This window comes from Polypterus senegalus, chromosome 14, assembly GCF_016835505.1.
Source record: "Polypterus senegalus isolate Bchr_013 chromosome 14, ASM1683550v1, whole genome shotgun sequence".
NCBI classification, from domain to species: Eukaryota; Metazoa; Chordata; class Cladistia; order Polypteriformes; family Polypteridae; genus Polypterus; species Polypterus senegalus.
The window spans coordinates 31,123,555-31,147,321 of record NC_053167.1 but is presented as its reverse complement, the minus strand read 5'-3'; the positions used below and the strand labels follow the sequence as shown (position 1 = coordinate 31,147,321).

General features: G+C 41.6%; 1 protein-coding gene across 1 annotated transcript in view; it reads left to right on the top strand.

Annotated features, from left to right (window-relative positions):
• The first annotated feature begins 21,781 nt into the window (after positions 1-21,781).
• Positions 21,782-23,767, top strand: part of osbpl2b (oxysterol binding protein-like 2b) — a 49,630-nt gene continuing 47,644 nt past the window's right edge. Inside the window, exon 1 of the mRNA XM_039734626.1 lies at positions 21,782-21,893. The gene's annotated coding sequence lies outside the window, so the exon portion shown is untranslated. The remainder of the gene's footprint in view (positions 21,894-23,767) is intronic.

Here is a 23,767-nt window from a genome sequence, read left to right as displayed (position 1 = left end):
GCGCCGTGGTGGCTTTGTTTGATTCCGGCAGCAACATTACCATTGTTGCTCGCCGCTTCGTCTTACCGCAACAGTGGTTAAAGCAGCATTTGTTGGTTACCTGTGTACATGGGGGGACTAGGTCATATCGTTCCGCTCACTGCTATCTTACCTGGAAGGGGGAACCAATCAAATGGCGGTGCTGTGTTACCTGACCCCCTTCCCAGTGATCCTGGGACAAGACTGGTCTAAAAGAATCAGCGGTAAGCCATTCGCGCTCCGGGCCTCGTTGGATCTTGTCATGAGGGGAAAAGGCACCCTCCCGCGCCTCCACGCCGTGCACAAGGGCAGGCCCTATGGGCGCTGGTGTCTCGGGGACCTTTCCGTGGCTACGGACCTTGACCCGGAAGATTCCGCGGAGAAGGGACTAGCCAGGAACTCTTCCCGGGCCCAGGCCCCAAGACCCTCTCGGCGCCTGGACCATCAATTTCGGTCCACGCCGCCTCCTTTAAGAGGGAGCAGTGGAATGATGACTCCCTGCGCTTTGCCCGAACGCGATTGTTCTGCCTAACAGCTCGACAGCGGACGGATCCACACCGGGAACCCTTCTTTGTCCTTGAAAATGATCTGTTGTACCGAAAGTGGCTACCCATGAGGGCGAGGTGCGGAAGTTGTTGCTAATTCAGCGTACCTTCCGGCGGGAGATATGCGAGTTGGCACATGCTCACCTCCTAGGCGCCCACCTCGGGGCCGAAAAAACACTGGAGAGGATTAAGCTCCGCTTTTACTGGCCTGGGATCAATGAGGAGGTCCGGCGGTTCTGTCAATCCTGTCCGGAGTGCCAGACCCGCCAGATTCCTAGGAGGGACCGTGCTCCTCTAGTCCCTATTCCCCTCGTGGACATCCCCTTTGAAAGGATAGGGGTCGATTTGGTGGGACCCTGGAGCCCTCAACCCGTGGCCACAAGTATATCCTAGTCATGGTGGACTATGCCACCCGGTACCCAGAGGCGGTTCCCCTGCGCCCGCTAATACTAAAAGCATCGACGGGAACTGGTTAACTTGTTTTCACGCTGGGCATACCCAAGGAGGTCCTCACGGACCAGGGTACGCCTTCACTTCGGATACGTTCAAGGAGGTGGCCAAATTACTGCAGATAAAGCACCTGAAAGCGTCAGTCTATCACCCGCAAACTGACGGGTTGGTGAGCGATTTAATCAGACGCTTAAGCAGATGCTCCGCAAGGTAGTCAGCGCGACGGCAGGAACTGGGACCAGCTCCTCCCGCCGTGCTTTTGCCTACCGGGAGGTACCCCAGGCCTCTACGGGCTTCTCCCCTTTGAATTACTATACGGGCGACAACCCCGGGAATCCTCGACATCCTAAAAGAGGGCTGGGAGGCCGAGGCTCTTCCCTCCTCTAATATTTTGAGCGTGGCGCAACTGCGCCGACCGACTCACAAAGATCAGGCCCCTCCTAAAAGAGCACGTGACTTGGCGCAAGCAGCGCAGGCCCGGTGTTACAACCGCAACTCCGTCCTCAGGGAGTTCCGCCCGGGGACCGAGTTATGGTGCTCGTCCCGACCTCCCACTCGAAGCTGCTCGCTCACTGGCAAGGGCCTTACGAGGTTAAGGAGAGAAAAGGACTCGTCGACTATTTGGTAAAACAGCCCAACCGTCGACCGAAAGTGAGAGGATCTATCATGTCAACCTGTTAAAGCCCTGAGAGATAGAGAGGAGCTCCCAGCTCCCGTAGGTCACTCTCCCTTTCACAAGCACAACTGCCCTTAACCTCGGCGAAGAGCTGACCCCAAGCAGCGGCAGGAGTTAGCCCAAACACTCCGAGCCATCCCCGAGGTGGTGAGCGAGTCACCCGGCGGACCGCTGATTGAGCACGATATAGTCACGGAGCCCGGGGTAATCGTCCGGGAGAGGCCCTACCGACTCCCGGAGGCAAAACGCGCAGAGGTCGAACTGGAGGTGAAACGTATGTTGGACATGGACATAATTGAAGAGAGCCATAGTCCCTGGTCCAGCCCTATTGTCCTCGTCTCCAAGCCAGACGGCTCCTGGAGGTTCTGTAATGACTTTAGACGCCTGAATCAGATCTCCAAGTTCGATGCCTACCCCATGCCCCGCATTGACGACCTCCTTGAGCGGCTGGAGTGCGGCTCGATATCTGACTACCCTTGACATGACAAAAGGGTATTGGCAAATTCCTTTAACGGCATCCGCAAAGGAAAAACGGCCTTTAGCACCCCTAGCGGGCACTGGCAGTACAAGGTCCTCCCATTTGGGCTGCACGGGGCCCGCGACCTTCCAACGCCTGGTAGATAGAGTGCTGAAGCCCACCAGTCCTATAGCGCCGCCTACCTGGATGACGTTGTCATCTATTCCGCACCTGGGAGGAGCATCTACTGCAGGTCGCAGCTGTCCTCCGAACACTGGCTAAAGCCGCCTCCGCATAAACCCCGGAAGTGTTTTTGGATTAAAGGAGGCCAAATATTTAGGCTACCTCGTGGGACAAGGACAGGTGCGCCACAGAGCTCCAAAGTGAAAGACATCTTAGAATGGCCCGTCCGAGTACCAAGAAACAGGTGCAGGCTTTCTTGGGGCTTGCGGTTACTACCGCCGGTTTGTTCCCGTTTCTCGAAGAGCAGCACCCTTGACTGACCTGACAAAAAGGGCGCCCCTATACGTGGTGTGGACCGACAAAGCAGAACACGCGCTCAGTGACCTAAAGAAGGCCCTAACGCCGGCACCTGTGTTACGGACGCCCGATTTTGGGCTCCGCTTATTCTCCAGACCGACGCCGGACACAGGCCTGGGTGCCGTGCTGAGCCAAAGCGTCGATGGTGTCGAGCACCCTGTGATGTACCTTAGCCGGAAACTGATGGACCGGGAGACCCGCACGCGCAGTGGAGAGGGAGGCCTTGGCCATTAAGTGGGCAGTGACCCACCTCCGTACTACCTGCTGGGTCGCGAGTTCGCTCTGGTGACTGATCACGCTGCACTTCAGTGGATGTCCCTGCACAAAGAGTCGAATCCGCGGGTCACCAGGTGGTTCCTGGACTTACAGCCGTATAAGTTCACTGTCACTTATCGGCGGGCACCCTTCAGGCCAATGCCGATGCCCTCTCGTATTCACGACCTCTCGGTTAGGTCCGCCCGACCTGACGGTCCTGGGCTAAGGGGGATCGTGTCACGCACGCGCAGTAGGAGGCCATGGATTGATTCGACAGCACCTGGGAAACCACTCGCCAGGGAATGGTGGGGTATTAACTTTCTCCCTCTGCTTCCTCATAGGAAAAAGACCGCCCTGCACCATAGGCATGGATGACCGCAGTGCGATACTTCCGCCCTTCCTCCGCCATCTTGCCCTGACGTCATCCTTCCCATCCTCCCTTGCGGTCCTTCCCGACATTCCTCCACTTCCGCTCCTCCCCAATAAAATGGCAGACGCCAGGAGTCGGTGTCGCGCATTATGAACTGTTTAGTTTATGATTTTGACCTGTTTTTTTTCTGTACAATATACGGGGCCGGAAAACCCCAACCCTTGCTACTGTCTCTCTCGGTCTTTTACAATATATATATATATATATACCAGCAACACTCATGACAATGACAAAACAATTACATTGTTAATCATGTTACGTTATTCCTTTTATTACTTCTTTAACACACTACTCTCCGCTGAAGGCTGGGTATTTTGCTAGTATACAGTATATATATATATATATATATATATATATATATATATATATATATATATATATATATATATATATATATATATATCCATATATTATATATACACACACACATACAGTATATATCAGCACTTCCCGATTCATTTTACACTCGCACCCCCTGTGATGGACGATCCCAAATTCACACCCCCTTGGTTTGAGAAGAAGTATGAAAAAATATGACGTTAATGCAGAAAAACAGATCACCAATTGAAGCTTTATGAATAATGGATACTTTATTCGCCATCAATAATTGTTTTGGTAAAGCCATACTCAGTGTAATCCTCCTTCCATTTTCTAATTTTTTCGTGACTAGCCATGATTAAATGAACGGTAAAAAAGTAAGAGCAAAGCGACGGTGACTTATTGAGGCAGGCAGGCGAAAGCACAACAGCACGCGGCCTCGATGTAGTGCACGCGTCAAGTCGATCTAAAATGCGCGATCAGATTAGAAAAATATATCTTTCAAGTTCTATTTGGATATAAGTAGGTTCTATTTAGTCGACAGAAATATCTTTGGTACTAATGTAAGTTGAATTTAGTCTTTAAATTTCTATGGTGAAGATAAATTTATGCAATGATGACTAAATTTAACTTACATTCCTACCAAAGATATTTCTGTCGACTAAATAAAAATTCCTTCTATTTAAAATTTAAATAGAACTTGAACAGATACGATAGTTCATAATATCCACGCAGACTTGCGTAAGAGTGGAGTCATCCATTTTAACAAGCAGCGTATTGGACTGATACGAAATAGCCTGCCCATTTAATTATTTAGGAATGGATTGATAAATTAAGATTTTGTACAAATAATGTTTTTCATTTTTCTTTCTCGATGGATTCTGGCACCCCCAGCAACAGCTGCTCGCACCCCAAAGGGTATATATATATATATATATATATATGTATATATGTGTGTGTGTGTGTATGTGTGTATATATGTAGATATGTACTATATATGATATGTATATATATATATATATATGTATATATGTGGATGCATGTGTGTGTGTGTGTGTATACAGTGTATATATATTGCGTCTGTCCTGGTTATGCTGGGGGCCTCGGGTATAGGGCTTGGAAGCCCAGCCCTGTAGGGACCCGTGGCCACCGGCAGGCGGATGCCAGAATATCCGTGTGAGACCGGTCGGTACCCAGCCGTGGCCCCAGGAGGACCGGAGGAGGGCTTGTGCCTCCTCCAGGCGGCAAAGGGGCGATCACCCTGGTTGCATTGGGGCCACGGGTAGAGGGCTTGAAGCCCAACCCTGTAGGGGCCGTGGCCACTGCCAGGCGGCGCCCTGGTGCCTGAGGAACCCTGGAGCCCAGCATTTCCGCCACACCAGGAAGTGCTGGGGGGGGGGAGAAGACAGGAGACACCCGGACGGCTTCCAGGTGCACAGCCAGCACTTCCGCCACACAGGGGTGTGTCCAAAGGTTCCTACTTAAGGGGCCGCCTCCCTCCAGTCATCAGCAGAAGTCGGGTGGAAGAGGACGGAGCTGGAGGGAGGACTAGAGGCGGCCAGGAGAAAGGCAGAGAAACTGTGTGGCCTGGACATTGGGGGAATCAGTGCTGGAGGCACTGGGGTTTGTAGTGCACGTTAAAATTGTAAATAAGTCTTATAAATAACGGTGTGTGGTGGAACCATGTTGTCCGTCTGCCTGTGTACGGGTTCCAGTCCACAATATATATGTATATATGTATATATATGTGTATATATGTGTGTGTGTATATATATATATATGACAGCGACACTCATAACAGTGACAAAACAATTACATTGACAATCATGTTATGTTATTTTCAAAATGTTTCCTTTTCTTTTTCATTACTTCTTTAACACACTACTTCTCTGCTGCAAAGCGTGGGTATTTTGCTAGTATTCTATATGGTGTTCCACTATCCTGGGTCCGCTGCTCTTCTCAATCTAAATGCTTCTGTTAGGTCAGATTATCGCAGGGTACAACGTGAGCTACCACAGCTGTTCTGATGACACACAGCTGTATTTATCAATAGCACCTGATGACACCGACTCTATCGATTCACTAACACAATGTCTTACTGATATTTCTGAATGGATGATTAGTAATTTTCTCAAGTTAAATAAAGAGAAAACTGAAATTTTAGTGATTGGTAATAACGGATTCAATGCCAGAAATAAACTTGATGCATTAGGATTAAAAGTTAAGACGGAAGTAAAAAACTTAAATTTTAAATTGCATATTCATCAGACCACTAGGACAGCATTTTTTCACATAAGAAACATAAGTTAGACCTTTATATCATTGAAAGATGCTGAGAAATTAATTCACGTGTTTGTTTTCAGTCGACTAGATTACTATAAAGACATAAATTGTTTGCAACTAGTGCAGAATGCAGCTGCTAGAATCCTAACTAGGAAAAGAAAATCCGAACACATTTCTCCAGTTTTGATGTCACTACACTGGTTACCTGTGTCTTTCAGAATTGACTTTAAAATTCTGCTTATGGTTTATAAAGCCTTAAATAATCTCGCTCCATCTTATATATCGGAATGTCTAACACCCTATACTGTATTCCAAATCATAACCTTAGATCCTCAAATGAGTGTCTCCTTACAATTCCAAAAGCTAAACTTAAAAGTAGTGGTGAGGCGGCCTTCTGCTGCTATGCACCTAAAATCTGGAATAGCCTGCCAATAGGAATTTGCCAGGCTAATACAGTGGAGCACTTTAAAACACTGCTGAAAACACATTACTTTAACATGGCCTTCTCATAACTTCACCTTAATTTAATTTTGATACTCTGTATGTTCAATTCATCATAATAACTATTCATGGTGGCTCTAAAATCCATACTGACCCCTACTCTCTCTTCTGTTTTGTTTTTCCGGTTCTTTGTGGTGGGGGCCTGCACCACCACCACCTACTCAAAGCATCACGATGCTCCAATATTGATGAATTAAAAGCCAGAAATCAACGTGACCATCATCATCAAGTCCTTCCGTGAGAACCCTAAATCCAAAGAGGACTGTTTCATTTATGTTAGGTAGAATGCCCAGAGGGGACTGGGCGGTCTCATGGTCTGGAATCCCTACAGATTTTATTTTTTCTCCAGCCGTCTGGAGTTGTTTTTTGTTTTTTTTGTCCACCCTGGGCATCGGACCTTACTCTTATTCTATGTTAATTAATGTTGCCTTATTTTTTATTATCTTATTGTGTCTTTTATTTTTCTATTCTTCATTATGTAAAGCACTTTGAGCTACTTTTTTTGTGAAAATGTGCTATATAAATAAATGTTGTTGTTGTTGTTGTTGTAGAACTAGTATTACCACTAAGGTAGACTATTTTGGCTTTCCAAGATAGACCATAAGGCAGCACGTAAGTTTCTTAAATATAAATATATCTATTGTGAAAGATCAGCCTCGACACAGACAGACACGGACTCCAAATGTCCAAAACACACACCATTTATTTTCTTTTGTGCACACAACACAAACACAGTGCACAAATCACCACACTAAACTCAGTCCTTCTTTTCCTTTCTTCAGTCGCCTCCACTCCTCTCTTGCAAGCTCCGTCTACTGCAACTGCTATGTGCTCCAAGTGCTCCGTGATGGTCTTCCAGCAGGACTTTCTAGTGTGGCAGGAGTGCTGCCCTTGCATCCAGAAGCACTCCGGACGTACATTTTTCCTGTTCCGGCAGCACTTCCTGGTGTGGCGGAAGTGCTGTTGTCTTTGGCTCAGGTACCATCCAGGCGCTCCCTGGTGGCAGCCACGGACCTCCCCCGAATTACAGCATACTAAATATTGTCACCTTCTATATACTCCCCTCCCGATCTCTACACTGCTCCTTACGTATCTTCCATTGATTGAAACAGTGCTGGATGTCTTCTTGCTTGAGACTCTTCAACAGGCTTGCTGTTTCTGTCCTCACTTCATCCACTGAAGAAAAATGTGTTCCCTTCAGGTCACTTCTGATTTTCGGGAACAAGTAAAAATCACAGGGAGCTAAATCGGGCGAATAGGAAGGATGATCGAGGACAGGAATATTTTTCTCAGTCAAAAACTGCTTTACGGAAAAAGCAGTATGATCATGTCAAACAATCTGATTCACTGTTTTGATGTTTTCATCCATCTGAGACGAGCGTGGGCGACCTGGGTGTTGAACGTCTTCCACATTTTCTTGTCCTTCCTAGAAACATTTGTGCCACTCAAAAACTTGTGTGTGAGGCATACTGGTATCACTGTATACTGTTTTTATCATTTCATAAGTTTCTGTGACCGTTTTGTTCAATTTCACAACTTGTGTAGCGGTTGTTTGTACAAATATTGACTGGGCAATTCACAGGATATGCCTAGCTGGTTGGCAGTTTGAGAGGGAGTGTTCTATGATTCTCGTTCGGCCGACCTCCAGACGGTTTTCCAGAAAAGCCCCAAGCTCAGTCCGGTTATTTTTGTGTCTCACCTTGTATACCTTTTTTTGTTTGTTTTTTACATTCCAATGTAATTCCAACATTACAAGTAGAGAAAAAAATGATTGAGAAGTAACTGCAAAAGTGGAGTACTTCACAGATTGAGTCTGTTGAGAGGAGGCCTGGACACCCGGCCAAAGCATGAGATGACAGTTGTGTGTTGTGCAAAGGTGTTATTACTGCTGTCAGCGCAAGAGTCCTGAAGAGGAGGTGTTGTTACTGTTTCAGGAAATGACTGCTCCTCCTTCTGTTCCCCTGACTTGCTCCTTCTTCCTGATGGCTGTAAGTTGTCAAGCTCACTGTCTTTAAATCTGAATTTTGCATAAAGGACTCAGCTAGTCTCAAATCCACTCTGTTCCAACAATAAAGTGAGTCATCTACTCCTACTAAATTGGATCTTGGGGCTACCTTCCGCACACAGGATCCCAGTTTCCAGACACCTGTTTGATCTCCTGACTGTGGCTTTACCCAAATGGCTTCTGTCAGTGAAAACTCTGAGAGACCTTTCTGTTAAGCTCTATGGCAATTGCATAATCTTCGAATTCTGATCAGAATACATCCCAATTTACACCTAGGTCACCACTGATTTTAATTGCTGCAAAAGGTGGAATGTGTGTGGTCACAGATGAGTGAAGGATAGGACTACTCACTTGAATTGATTCGCAGCTGTGCAACCTTTGTCTGTGCTTAGGGTGCAAAAGAAAAGCAGTGCCTTCTTGGTCTACAGAATTATTATGTGGTTAGACATCTGACACTGTTTTTTATGTTAATAATGACAATAGCCAGGCATTTGGTTCAAAGATGGTCATGTTGTATACTGCTTGATAAATGCACTGAAGAAATATGCTGGTCCTGACTCACACTGATGGCATCACCATATGCTGTGGCCGACTAACCAGGTAACATCTTTAACAATTTGTGGGTGTGACTTTGTGACATCTGTGAGGAACTGTTCCGGTTAGGCATCAATGACTGGTCAAACATCCAAACTCTAAAGGGGAGAAGGAAGGAATATGAGAGAGAATGGGCGATCTACGTCTGGGCATCATTTGCAGTTAAGAAAAGAATTGAAGAGACAGATTCTATCAACATCAATCTTGAAACAGTATAAACGACTCACACTCTGTTGTCATGGACAAAGTTGGTGAGGTAGCCACCTGCACACCTTTTAAAGACTGTTCTTTTGCCCCGGCTAGCCAGTCATCAAAGGAGGGCGATAGCATTGTCTTCTCATCTTCCTCCATTTGCATTTTCCAGTGTCCTCCCTACCCCACACTGACAACACACAGTTTAATCTTGGGCTACTGTGTCTGAAGTCTTGTGGTAATAAAGTCAGGCATCGAATAAGCCCTAAAGTGAGTGACTTATTGCAAGATGAAGGGTTGACTCTGATAACTAATGCCTCTCACTCTTTCTTTCACCAGACCTAAAGAAGAAAATTAACAATGCCATTCACCTACCTCCACCATTTCCAGGTTCTCAAAATGGCTGTCCAACATCATTTCTGCTTCTGACTCCAGAAGATGACTTTACTTTCCGGTCCCCCTCTGATGATGTCACTTCTGGCTTCTTTTGATAATGTCACTTCCGGTGCCTCCACGATGACATCACCTCCAGTTCCTCATTGATGACATCACTTTTGGTTCCTCCACAATGATGTCACTTCTGTCCTACAGGTTAGACATCATTTCCTGCCATATCACTTCCGGTCACAATTTTTTATATGTATCTTCAATTCACTACTGTCGTTTGTGAAATGCTTTGGTTTTTGATCCATTTTTCAATAATTTTTCATCAAGTCCACTCAACATTATACGGGGCAATTCCCCAACTCTTTTTGACTTGCATGTATCAATTCTTTTTCCTATTACATTGGCGTAGTCGGCAGAATTTAAGTGTTCGAAATGTCTGAAGAACAGGATCTGAGTACCATTTTGGCCACCATAATGACCAAGCTCGAATGACTGCTCAGTCTCTTCCCCTCAGTTGACTTACTTGACTGAGGGGGATGATGTGGTATCTTATTTTCTTATATTTTTTTTATTATTTATTGATTTTATTGAAATCACACAACATTCCATATCCTGCCAGGTTTTGAAAAAGATCTGCACAAATCCTCTAAGTGAGAATTAGATTTTTTCCAATTTCAAATAGTATATAACATCAGTTACCTACTGACTTAAAAAAAGGAGAGTTAGGATTCTTCCAGTTGAGCAAAATAAGTCCACATGCAAATAGTGTAGTAAAGGCAATTTTCTTATATTAGAACATATTGCAAAACGCAACGTCTGGCCAAGGTCAGAATGGGCTTACATACTGGCACCTTATCTGAAAAGGGAAGCGCAGAAGGCTTATTATGATCTGACTGAGGAGCAGGACTCCAATTTTTGATACTTTAAAGGCAGAGGTGTATACAAATACTAAAGCGTATTGGCAGCACAGCAGGCAAGGGATTGGAGGGAGTGGAAGTTCAATCCAGAATGGATGATACAAACCCAAGCCTTTGAGGTATGGAGCAAAATAGGGCATTGGTTAAGGCCAGATATTAACAACACCCAACAGGTGTTTGAACACTTAGCATTTGAGACCTTTGTAAATGCCCTCCCTGACTATCTCGCCCAGCAGTTATGCAAGCAAGTATATACCACCATGGATGCCTTAATCAAGGTGGCCGAATGGCATTGGGTACTCTTTAAATCGGAAAGGTCAGAACGGTCCTCTCGCCAACACAGACAGGTTCGTGTCGCTGTCCCTGTGCCCACCCGATGACTCACAGAAACTCCAGTCCGACCAACGGAAAAACAGTTCAGCCTTTCCTGCTGTTTCAAGTGTGGGGAGGTTGGACATATCTTTCTGCATGCCCCACTGCAGGTGAGCCTATGGATTGTTCACATAGCAAGGGAGAGCGGTACTGTGCTCTGATTAACCCTTTGGCTCTTCCTTATGCAGGAGTAGTGATAATAAATGGATATAAGGTAATGGCTATGTTCGATTTGGGGAGTAACATTTCTATTGTTGCTCGCCGTTATGTTTTACAGTGACAGTGGCTTAATACTAAGACCAGTCTCAATTGTATACATGACGAAACTCTCTATTATAAATCCACCTCATGTATTCTTTCAGTTGATAATTCAATGAAGAGTTTAGTAGTAGCGGTTTTGTCCGATCCACCCTATCCTGTAATATTGGGGTGAGACTGGTCTGATAATAAAAGTGGTATTAACATTACTACTCCTTGTAAAAAGATGGGCTTGTTAATGGATGAAAATAATGTTACTCCGGCTGCCTTCACACCGTGTATAACGGCCACTAGGACCCATGCATCAACTAAGTGTGACAGAGTGGAAGGTCCCTCAGGCAATCCGGAAACCATCCTAGTGACCAGAAAACCTGTGTGGACTGAAACTCTGCCTATTGAGGTCAAAAGGGATCCTATTCAAGAATTAACTTCACAATTTAAGTTAACACCATCCTCCTTTAAAAGTGAGCAGTGGAACAACAATTAGTTGAAATTTGCAAGAAATGCAGTCATTTCAGTTAATGGACAGATGCCCCAAGATCCTATGCCACAAATGCCTTACTTTGTCATTGAAAACGATCTCTTGTATCGTGTGGCAGAACATGAGGGGGAGGTGAGGTCATTGCTGCTAGTCCAGTGTACTTACTAGCAACTATGTGAACTAGCACATGCACACCTCCTAGGTGCCCATTTGGGAACTGAAAAAATGTTAGAACAAATTAAGTTTGATTTTATTGGCCTGATATAAATGAGAAGGTCAGTCAATTCTGTGCTTCATGCCCTGAATGCCAGCTTTGTCAGATTCCTAGGAAGGGCCACACTCCTCTAATTCCTTTACCCCTGATTGATATTCCCTTTGAATAGGTTGGTATTGACTTTGTAGGACCTTTGGAATCCTCAAAACATGGCCATAAATACATGTTGTAGACTATGCCACTTGATTTCCAAAGGTCCCTCCTTTGCGCTCGGCTACTTCCAAAATTATCTCATGGGAGCTAGTAGGGATATTTGTGTGTGTCAGGATCCCCAAAGAGGTGTTAACAGACCGAAGGACTCCCTTCACTTTGGAGATGTTTAGGGAGGTAGCCAAGTTACTGCAAATTAAACATCTTAAAACTTCAGTCTATCACCCTCAAACAGATGGTCTGATAGAACAATTCAATGAAACGCTTAAACAGATGTTATGCCTGGTAGTTAGCAAGGATGAAAGAAACTGGGATCAGTTACTTCCCTTCACATTATTTGCCTATTGGGAAGTACCACAGACCTCCACAGGGTTTTCTCTTTTTGAGTTATTATATGGACAGCTACCCAGGGTTCTATTGGATATGCTAAAAGAAGGCTGGGAAGAAGAGGTCCTTTTCTCCTCTAATATCTCTCTATTATAATAAAAAAATCTTGGGATGAGACGTGACTTTTTGAGAGACTTTTTGGAATGAAATCCTGTGACACGGAGACTTTTAACATGAGATTCTTTAAAGTCACCACATACTTGGAACCTTTGGAAGCAAGTCTTGTGAGATGGTGACTTTTGCCATTAGATTCTCTCAAGTCACACCCTACTTACAACCATTTTCATACAAGACCACGGCCATCTAACCTCTCAGTTGTGTGAAAGCTTTTGTCAGACACACTTCCTGTGCTCTCAGCTCTTATAAATTTTATTAGGACAATAATTGTATATGTTCTAGACATGTCAATGACTAAGTGAAGAAAAAAGAGCAGGGACAAACATTTAAAAAAAATTTGTCAGGTAATTTATTACACATAAAAAAAACTAACTTCACTCACGGGCAGTTATAAGTTGAGTTGTCACAATGTAAGTCCAAACATGAAATCAAAATTCAAATCGATCTTGAAGAAAAGTTAATTTCAAATATTGTTTTAATGAATTTTTAAAGTAAAAGTGAAAATATTACATATGTAACAATTCCCATGAAAATAACAGTTTCTTTAAATTGTATATCCAGTTAACCAAACCCAGTGGTGGGCAAGCAAAGCGAGCAGGGGGCCGAGCACCCTAGTTTTAGAATATATCGCTCAGTTACTGTATGTGATAGATTGGCAAAAATTCAACCAGTGTTAAAAGATCATTTGGAGAAGGCTCAAACAGCGCTGGCACAATACTATAATAGAAACACTACCCTCCAGGAGTTTCTTCCACGAGATCATGTTATGGTGCTTATACCTACTTCATAATCCAAATTATTGGCGCATTGGCAAGGCCCTTATGAAATTAAGGAACGAAAAGGACTCATCGATTATTTGGTGAAACAACCAAATCATCAGCCGAGTGAGTGAGTATATCATGTAAATCTGCTGAAACTGTGGAAAGACAGGGAGATTGACTCTCCTCCAGACAGCCTAGCTCCCTTTTCATCGAACATCACCACCTTAATTTTGGACCTGATTTGACCTGAAAACAAAGACTGGAGCCGGAAACAGCCATCCTGTCGATACTGAAAGTAGTAAGCGAGCAACCCGGTCGCACTGCTTTGATTGAACATGACATCATTACTAACCCAGGAGTAACTGTCAGAGAACACCCATATCAGCTCCCCAAGGCAAACAAAATGGAAGTGAAGTTGGAAATCAGATGTATGTTGGAACTGGGTGTAATTGACAAAAGCCACAGTCCCTGGTCTAGCCCTATCATCCTGCTTGCAAAACCAGATTGGACATGGAGATTCTATAATGACTTCCAATGTCTCAATCAGGTCTCCACATTTGATGCTTATCCAATGCCTCGAGTAGATGATCTCCTAGAAAGGCTAGGTAATGCTCAATATCTAACTACACTTCACATGACTAATGGGTACTGGTAAATTGCCTTAATGGCCTCCACTAGGGAAAAAACAGTGTTTAGTAATCCTAGAGGACACTGGCAGTATACAGTCCTTCCATTTGGTTTGCATGGGGCAACGGCGACCTTCCAACGTCTGGTAGATACACTGTTAAGGCCCCATAATGCAATAGTACCGCCTACTTGGATGACATTGTCATCTATTCTGGCACATGGAAAGATGATATACTGCAGGTTAAAGCTGTCCTCTCAACAATTGGACAAGCAGGACTTTCAATTAATCCAAAAAAAAGTTTTTTTGGGTTAAAAGAGGCTAAATATTTGGGCTATCTGGAGGGCAGGGGAACAGTAAAACTACAATGTTACAAAGTTGAGGCCATTCTCAATTGGCCCCGTCCAATGACTAAGAGGCAAGAACAAGATTTTCTGAATTTAGCGAGCTATTACCGCTGATTTGTACCTTGGTTTTCAGAAAGGAGGAAAATACTGCATCAAGAGACCAGGGGCTTCATGCATAACGCCGTGTGTAGAATTCACACTATAACAGGGCGTGTAGACAAAAGAGCAAATGCAAAATCTGTGCGTTTGCCAACTTCCACGTTCTTCCACTCCATAAATCCCGGTCAACATGAAAAGTAACGCACATGCACATGTCTGCTGCCATTCCCCAAACTCCTCCCAGAATTACGCCTCTTTGAATATGCAAATCAATATAAATAGCCCTTAAGCGCAGCCTTCTGTGTAAAAACAATGACAAAAGCACAAGGGAAAATAAAAGAATTTCAGTGAGTACCAAGTGGAGTCAAGGAAAAACGTATTATTTGTTGGTTTAAACAGTAGTATAAACAACAAAAGGAAGTTGATCGAGCGACATAGCATGTTGGAGAAACGCGAAAGCTCAAGTTCACAAAGTCGCACAGTGCCCGAAATAAAAATGAAGTTGTCACATGTCAAAGTCGCTGTGAAAAGGCTAGTCATTGCCCACTGTCTGAGTGTCATATGAAAGTTTATTAGGGTACAGAGAAAAAAAAAGGAAATGGAAAAAAAGCACAAAATGTGAACTTTAATCTCTAAATTTCCAATTTAATCACGTAGTTTATTTTGTCATTAAAATAGAACATCAAAAACTTCATCTTAAAATCGTTTAATTTACTAGCTTTTCAAATCCCATCGTAACTAAAGTAGCACATTAAATGCTTTGTTTTGTATTTGATCTTCTATGTGCTCTATATGTGTGAATCACTATGTGCTTCCGGGCTTTCTCTTCCTCCAACAGGACACATAATCCATTACATTCGTAATATTACAGAATAATTATTATACTGAGATATAATATCTCACGTATATATACGTGATATAATTTTCATGATGATAGGAGTTAAAGTATGTTATTAAATGTGGGAACACGGTGGCACAGTGAATGTTCATGTCTCACGCAAAATGCTTGCTGCACCATGTGCGACCTTTGATGAAATACTTTATTGTAGCAGTACTGTCTCTTTCAAACGTACTAACCCCCAATTCCTGTCCTTACTTTTCTTTCTCCAAATACCCAATCGCCATACAATCAGCTCTGTAATAGATGTTAATCCATCTGTAAGCTTAGAACGCCGATTTTTCAAAACTTTTAAGGAACATTGAAATATCTTCATAGTACATGTTAAGTTATTCTATCCATCTATCCTTCCAATGTCGCGCCAGCACCAGCAAGAATACAGCGCGAGGAAGGAACAATCCGTGAACGTAGTGTCAGCTCAATTGGTGATCTGTCTTTCTGCGTTAACTGCATATTTTTTCATACGTCTCAAACCAAGGGGATGCGAGGCTAAAATGAATTGAGAAGCGCACGTACATACTTAGTGCATCCCCTCTCGGAAATCGAACCTCGGAAGTCAGCACTAGAGGCGAAGCCTCTACTATTGCACCACGGTGTGCGGTTTGTCTATTTGAGCGTAGCAGTGTAATTCAGTTTTTGTTCAGCACTCTTTGGAACTGTTGCTTTTTGTCTGCGCTCGTCAGTTCACGTGAGCCACTGAATATGGTTTTATATGTCACTCGCTCGCTTCTAATTGTTTTGCTGCCTTCTTAATTATATAATGTATGTTTTCTTCAGAGCTTTTTGTAGCTCTTCCTGGTTTTCTACGTAATGCGTGATTACATGAGAGGCGTGATGATGTCACACGAAACTCCGCCCCCCACGGCTTTCGAGCTCAACTCCATTACAGTAAATGGAGAAAAATAGCTTCTAGTTATGACCATTATGCGTAGAATTTCGAAATGAAACCTGCCCAACTTTTGTAAGGAAGCTGTAAGGAATGAGCCTGCCAAATTTCAGCCTTCTACCTACATGGGAAGTTGGAGAATTAGTGATGAGTCAGTGAGTGAGTCAGTCAGTCAGTAAGGGCTTTGCTTTTTATTAGTATAGATTGAGATTAATCATCTGTATCTGTAAGTTTTATCTGTATAATATAATAAACATATTTTGCTGCATTTCATTTTAGAAATGATATTGTCATCATATGGAAATAGGCGCTTTATAAAGTGCCTCAGGTTGTGCAATATTATAACTGTATCGCAAGTTTACAGTGAGGTAATTGAACTTATAAGTACAAACAGTTCTTCAAGGAGCACTTGATAGACTGATTGAGTGCATTTATATGTCTTGGGATGAAACTGTTTCTGAACTGCGAGGTCAGTACAGGAAAGGCTCTGAAGCATTTGCTGTGTGAGAGCAGTTCAATAGACAGCATGGCCGAGGCAGTGAGTGCTAGCTGTTGTATACTGATGATTCTCTTTCCGATCAGCTGCTGTACAGCTGTGATTCTCCACTCAGATACAGTGATATAAATACTCAGAGTGGTGCAGTGAGAGTAATAAGGAAAATGATGATCCAATGTGGCGACCCCTAACGGGAGTAGCTGAAAGAAGAAGAAGGTGCAGTGAGAGTAACAACGCTAAAGCAGCTATTGCATTTAGAATACTTTGACCATTCTGTGGGCAATTATATTGTTACAGGTTAATTAAAATCAGATGCATTAAACTAATAAACAATATGCGGTTAATTTCAGTGTATTTATAAAGCCACGTCAGGGATGTGGATCTAAAAAAGAAAGGGTAACCACACAGGAACAGTAGCACTGCTTTGATGCTGGGTGCCGCCACTCTGCAAAACCGAGTGCAGAACTTGCGTACGACAGGGTATGAGCTACCGTGGAAATGTGCGTGGCTTTACACCAAGTTTAGGTTTTATAAATCGTGATTTGAAACGTTCTTAAGCAAAATTTTTGTCCATTTGCACCGTTTATACCTGAGGCCTCAGGTATGTAGCAGTGGAGCGGGAAGCTTTGGTCATTAAATGGGCTGTGACTCAATTTAGGTACTACTTCTTGGGATGAGAATTTACCTTGATCACGGATCATGCTGCTCTACACTGGATGGCCGTGCATCGAGAGTTTAATCCTCATGTCACTAGGTGGTTTTTAGACCTTCAACCTTACAGATTCAAAGTCATTTATCGTAAAGGTTCTCTACAGGCCAATGCTGATGCCCTCTCCTATATCTATGTCCATCTCGGTTCAATGGGTCTGGGCTAGGTCGGGGTCATGTCACACATGTGCGCTTAGGAGGCAGCCAACAAGCCTTAAGGTGAGTGATTTATCATGAGATGAAGGGTTGATTCTGAGTACTAATGCCTTTCTCTCTCTTTCACCAGACCAAAAGAAGAAAAGTAACAATGCCACTCACTTAGCTCCACCATTTCCAGGTTCTCAAAATGGCCGTCCAACATCAACCTTTGACTCCACAGGATGATGTCACTTCTGGTCTTCCTCTGATGACGTCACTTTCAGCTCCAGCTGATGATTCCACTTCTGGTCACTCCACGATGACGCCACTTCCAATTCCTTCATAATGGTATCAATTCCAGTTCCACCATGATGACATCACTTCCGTCCTACAATTTTGACATCATTTCCTGCCATATCATTACTGGTCACCATTTTGTATATATATCTCTAAGTCACTACTTCTGTTTATCAAATGCTTTGGTTTTTGATCCATTTTTCAATCATTCTTCATCAAGTCCACTAGATATTATATAGGGCAATTCCCCAACTCTTTTTGACTTGTATGTGTGAATTCTTTTTCCTGTTACAGTCTGTTACAGTCTGCATTGTGTTTTATATATATATATATATATATATATATATATATATATATATATATATATATATATATATGTGTGGGGTTTTTCTGATTGGGTGCATCCTTTATAGTTAAAATTTATAGGGAGTGTTTTTATGTTGGGGCGGCACGGTGGCACAGTGGGTAGCGCTGCTGCCTCACAGTTAGGAGACCTGGGTTGGCTTCCCGGGATGTTAAAGTGTCTCCGAGAAATTCTTTATAAGTAGGCCGTGACGTGCAAGTAGTCTCATGGGACTTCAAAGTGTCTCCCTGAGATGATCACGTCTTGACCCAAAAGTTTTTTATATAATATACCTGTATAGCTTTGGGATGAGAACGTCAGAACAACCTAGATCCACTGAGTTCAGGGCTATTGTTATAAACCCATGTAGTTTGTGGTGATAGCCAAAAAAATTGCTTAAGCTCATGTTCGCATGCAGGAAAAGAGAAAAATGTTAATTATATAAGAATAGAAATTTATTTGTAATCAATGCTGCACAATGGCAAATGATTTGAAAACCATCAAAGGATAAAAGAAACAATTCTCATTTTATTCAAATTATAAAAATTCACATGTTATCCAATTGTATGCTCAAAATGTGCAACATTCATAAGATGATGGAGAAGAGGAAAAATAAAAAGTAAAGAGGACATGAAACAGCATCGTAAGGAAGCTTTGTAAACATTAAAAGGCCAGGAGATATCTAAATTAGTAAATATGACCACAAAAGGTGAACAATAAGGGGGTTTCACAATACTGATAAACATTTTACACAACACCCCTTCAAACTAAACCTGACTGAAAAAAGAGCAATTTGTACAGTCAAATTCATTGTTTCCATCAAATGAGAGAAGAGAAGTACGAAAAGGTGAAGCTGTAGCTGCAGCAATAATAGTATGATGCTGTATGTAGAATGATAAAATCAAATGAAACCAATCTGACTAGGTTTTATTCGGTTTTGGAAGATTGTGTGCTAAGTAATAAGTTTCACCAGCCTGCAGATGAATCTTGTGATTTAAGCTCATAAATGTTTTGCTGTTTGGAATGAGCCAAGCAATTGCTGAAATCAGTTGTGAAATTGTGAATTAACATATGTTATTAAATAGCCAACTAAACAAATACAGGTTACTCGCTGAACTGTATTATTTGTATCCAAATCATGCTGGATGCTGAAGGGGGCTGTTGCTTCAGTGCTATTATTCACTTGTCTGCTTATTTGTAAGTAATGACTCTCAATGAATACATATAAATGGCAATGTAAGAATTGCTTCTCTTTAGCATTCAATGCTGTTTACACCTGTTCTGCTTTGTTCATTCTTCAATCTTCAGCATTTCAGTAAAATTAAGAAAGAAAATACTATGCATTTAAAGTTATGGAAAAAATACAAATAGTTAGGAATTTCTAGGAAATATTTGTAAGCAAGATTACTAAACAATATTACTGAGTAAAAGTTAGAATAATGCACTAATTGTGAAATTGTGTGAATTAAAAATATACAGTCATGGTTGTTTCCAACACTGAACTTCAAAACCACTGGAATATCCATTTTCTTGTTTTGTTTCATGGAAAACCTGCAGTCTTCAAATAAAGGTGGGTTTGTGCAGACATTTGTCTGGCTTTGTCTCTTGTGCATTTTGTATACCATACTTACAACTCAAAAGATGGTGCTACTCTTCTTTTCCTTTCTGCCATGTTTCCCGCTTGAGTAGTTTGCTATTAGAAAGACGCACACTCTGATAACTTTGCGGAGGTTGCCACTACCCAATTTATTTAGTTCACCGGCACATATCATATAATAAGCTTTTGATTAAGACCAAGGTCAAGGTTCTAATCTCAGTGGTTCACAAGTAATCATGTGACATACAGACATAGCCCTTATGATTTTATAGATAGATAGATAGATAGATAGATAGATAGATAGATAGATAGATAGATAGATAGATAGATAGATAGATAGATAGATAGATAGATAGATCAGATGTGCATTATTTATTCAGTGCCTGTATCCCATATCTGTTAAATAGTAATTCGTGGACACACCTTGAAATTCCAATGCATGAATCTAATTGACATGGTGCTCTGCCATATTTAGCAATGCTCTGAACTCCTTTGTGATCTTCATTCTGCTTATCTTTGGTCTCATTCATACCACTGAGTGTTTTGTGAAAACAAATCTGACAGGAAACTTCTTGATGTCTTTACAGAAAGGTCAGCTTTCTTCACTGCGATAGAAACTTTAGCATGGGATCTTCATGTATATAATAGTATTTTTGCATTTTGGGTAAGGTAAATTTGAAACTTTAGCATGGGACCTTCATGTGCATAATAGTATTTTTGCATTTTGTGTAAGGTAAATTTATTTAAGTATTTATTTTGGGCAATTGAGAGAAAATGTGAAAAAGGGGAAAAATGGAATGGCAGCCGGACAGGTTCTATAGAACATGTTCATCCACCACCAAGGGTCATGTAGCCTCCCAGATATACTATATTTTTAACTAATGCATAGTTTTATAAAAAATAAACTGAAGCTGAACTTTGACAGGCAGACTTTCAAAATGCATCAAACGGTGAAGAGTGGCTAGTTTGTTAATGAATGTATGTCTTGTAGCCTCATCCAAGTGGTCCAGTGCACATTCAAGGGAACCGCACAACACTGAGACATGGGAATTGGATTCTCTGTACTAAAATGAGTAGATTTGATTTGGTGATAGGAGAAAAGCTGCTCTTGACTGACAATTAAGTCATAATATTTACATGCAGTTTGGTACACTTCTCCATTCTTCTAGTGCTGTATTAAACTGCAGCACATGTACCAGCTGAAGCACTCAGTCTACATAACAATAATAATAAATTGTATTTATAAAGTGTATTTCCCATGCTCAAGTCGACTAATACAGTACTTTTATAAACTCTTCTTAATGATTAAAAAGGCAGATCTGGTAGACGAAACACAGAAGCACAATTTTCCATGTTGTCGCCGTGCGTTAAGGAGGACACGCTTGTATAACCACTTCTTAACCTGATTGGTGTCTTTTAATGATTTTGCTTCTTAGTGAGGGTTTCGTTGGAGATGTATCATTGTCAATTTGGCAAATACTTGAAACACTGGAGGAACATTATTTCTCTGATCTGAAAAAAATAAGGAATCTTGTACCATGCCTTTCTTACTTTGATCAGGAGTCTAACCAAGAGAAAATAATTTAAAAAAATGATTTGAAATACAGTTAAGAAAAATAAATCTACTTTTAAAAGTCATCCTATTGTAATATCATGAAAATTGGTATACTGTATTTAGGAAAACCCTTGCAACGACTGACACCTTACACTTTACCGGGCCAAGCTTCTTAATCGCAAATCTGACATCCTCAGAGTGCACACTTGCACAACAACAAACACTATTCCCACCTCTTTGGGGAAGCTGGTCTCCGCGTCTCAGTACCTGATTGGATTTTTCGTGCCTTATATTTTAGGTCTTACCTCGTTTGCCGAAATCCGATTGGATCGGCCGCGCGGTATTTTATAGGTCCCGCCTTCTTTGCCTTTTGTGACGCGTCAGGCGGCTTTTGAAGCATCTGCTAGAGGCCAGTGACTCTGCCACTCATTCCGCCCTTCCCTGTACTTCCGCCTCTGTGTCAGGCTGTATTCAGGTTATTGCGCTCGTCTTACCTGGATGTAACCGGGGAGCGAAGGGAAGCGAGACTAAAGAAGGTACATCGAACAACTGTAAATTTCATTCTGTTATTCAGACGGTTATTTTAAAGTATCGGGAGGACATCTGCTGTGCCACTCGAGGCCCTTGAATGTCCTAGTATTGGCCCCTGTGCTTGCGTTGCAATCATGTGAAAAACAAATATTTTGTATGTCTTTTTTATTCCAGAAAGTTAAAACTTAATTCGTTACTAGTATTTGGTTTAGTTTAGTTTAGCTGGGGCAATCTCCCATCCAAAACATACTCACACTTAGACAAACAAGATTCTGTAAATTAATGGGATGTAATCGAAAACCGAGAATATGTATTGAAACGTGATATTTGACATAGATCGTAAAATACTGTTTCATCTAATTATAAATCAGACTTGATCTTGTTTAACGTTAATTTGATGCATCGAAACTCAAATCTGAACGAACAATAGTCTTATGTAGAAACTAGGAAGGAGAGTTCGGTTTAGGGAATGTTATATTGCAAATTAAATTTTATGTTTGAATTAAACTGGATTTTGCGAAGTACACGATTTTTAACGCCGCTGATAGAAATCGTTGCGACGTCTCGCGTTATGTGTTCTTATTAAATGAGAACTAGTTTTGGAATTTGTTTTTGCCTTCACTATCATTTGTTTCAATTGTAGTTGTACCCTTTTGATTGGGTGATTTATTACTATATCCTACTTGGATTTTTGTACTAATTTAGCATGACATCGCTTTATGTAAGTAGACAGTCATTGTGTTTTTAGCACACTGAATTGAATTTTAATGGGACATGATTTTTCCTGACAGTTTTTTTTTTTTTAGAGATGCATAATGCAATACAGAAATAGTGTAAAATAGCAGGTGGCTGTACATTTTGAGTATTTGGTTTTACAATTTGCCCTTTTGGGAAATGTTCACTAGCTTACAAAAGTTTAGTTTTTTTTTCTTCCTGCTGATACAGCCACAGATACAATAAGTGCAAGTCATATTTAAATGGAATGCGGAGTCTGCAATTGTTATGCAATTCTTCTAAGGGTTTTGCCTGTGGGTGGGTTAGCATACTTACCTTTGTCATATTGAGGCATACTTTGACAGGAGTCCTCGGCCAGTTTAACAAGGGAAAAATTCAAATATGCAGACCAGTTTAAGCATTGAGGTACAAACGCGTATATTTAGTTTAGTTTTTTATTTTTACAAAATATGGTTGATTCGTTGTGTGCCATCTGTCATGTCAATCAATAACTAACATGAAACAGTGTTTTAAAAACCGTTGGGAACACTTTAAATTATACTGTTCTCGTAAACGTCACTATAAGGTGAAGGCTGTTTAAGCAAATTCTAACATTTATTAGGAATACATGTATACATGATGTCTTAAGCAAAAGTTATGTTAAAATCAGTCAACAGTGAAACGGGCGTTTGGACTCGATTTTTCTTAAATTAATTTTATTCCTATAAAGTGCTTTTCACAAAATATGGGCTCATTTAAATACTAAACGGCATCAGTAATGTACAAAACCAACCACCAGTTATGTATTAAGCAAATGTATCAACTTACAAAAAAACTCTCTCATCAGTTTACAGGTTTTAGAATTTTTTGAGATTGTTAGTCTGGCATATTTCCATATTCCAGAAGGCTAAAAAAAATCAAATTTCCAGTGCAGTGTTTCTTAATTAATTTGCATTAATAATAATGTTTTCCCTCAAAAGTAAATTTATTGGAGCTTTGTCATGTTATAAAGTGAATTAATGTAATAATTTTATTTATGAACATTACATGCCACTCAAAGATGCTGAATAATGTTACTGTAAGTGAAAAATTCAATATCTAAAAAGGAAAATGTAGTAATATATATTTGTAAAGATGCTTTAATGTTTAATGATCCATGCACCCT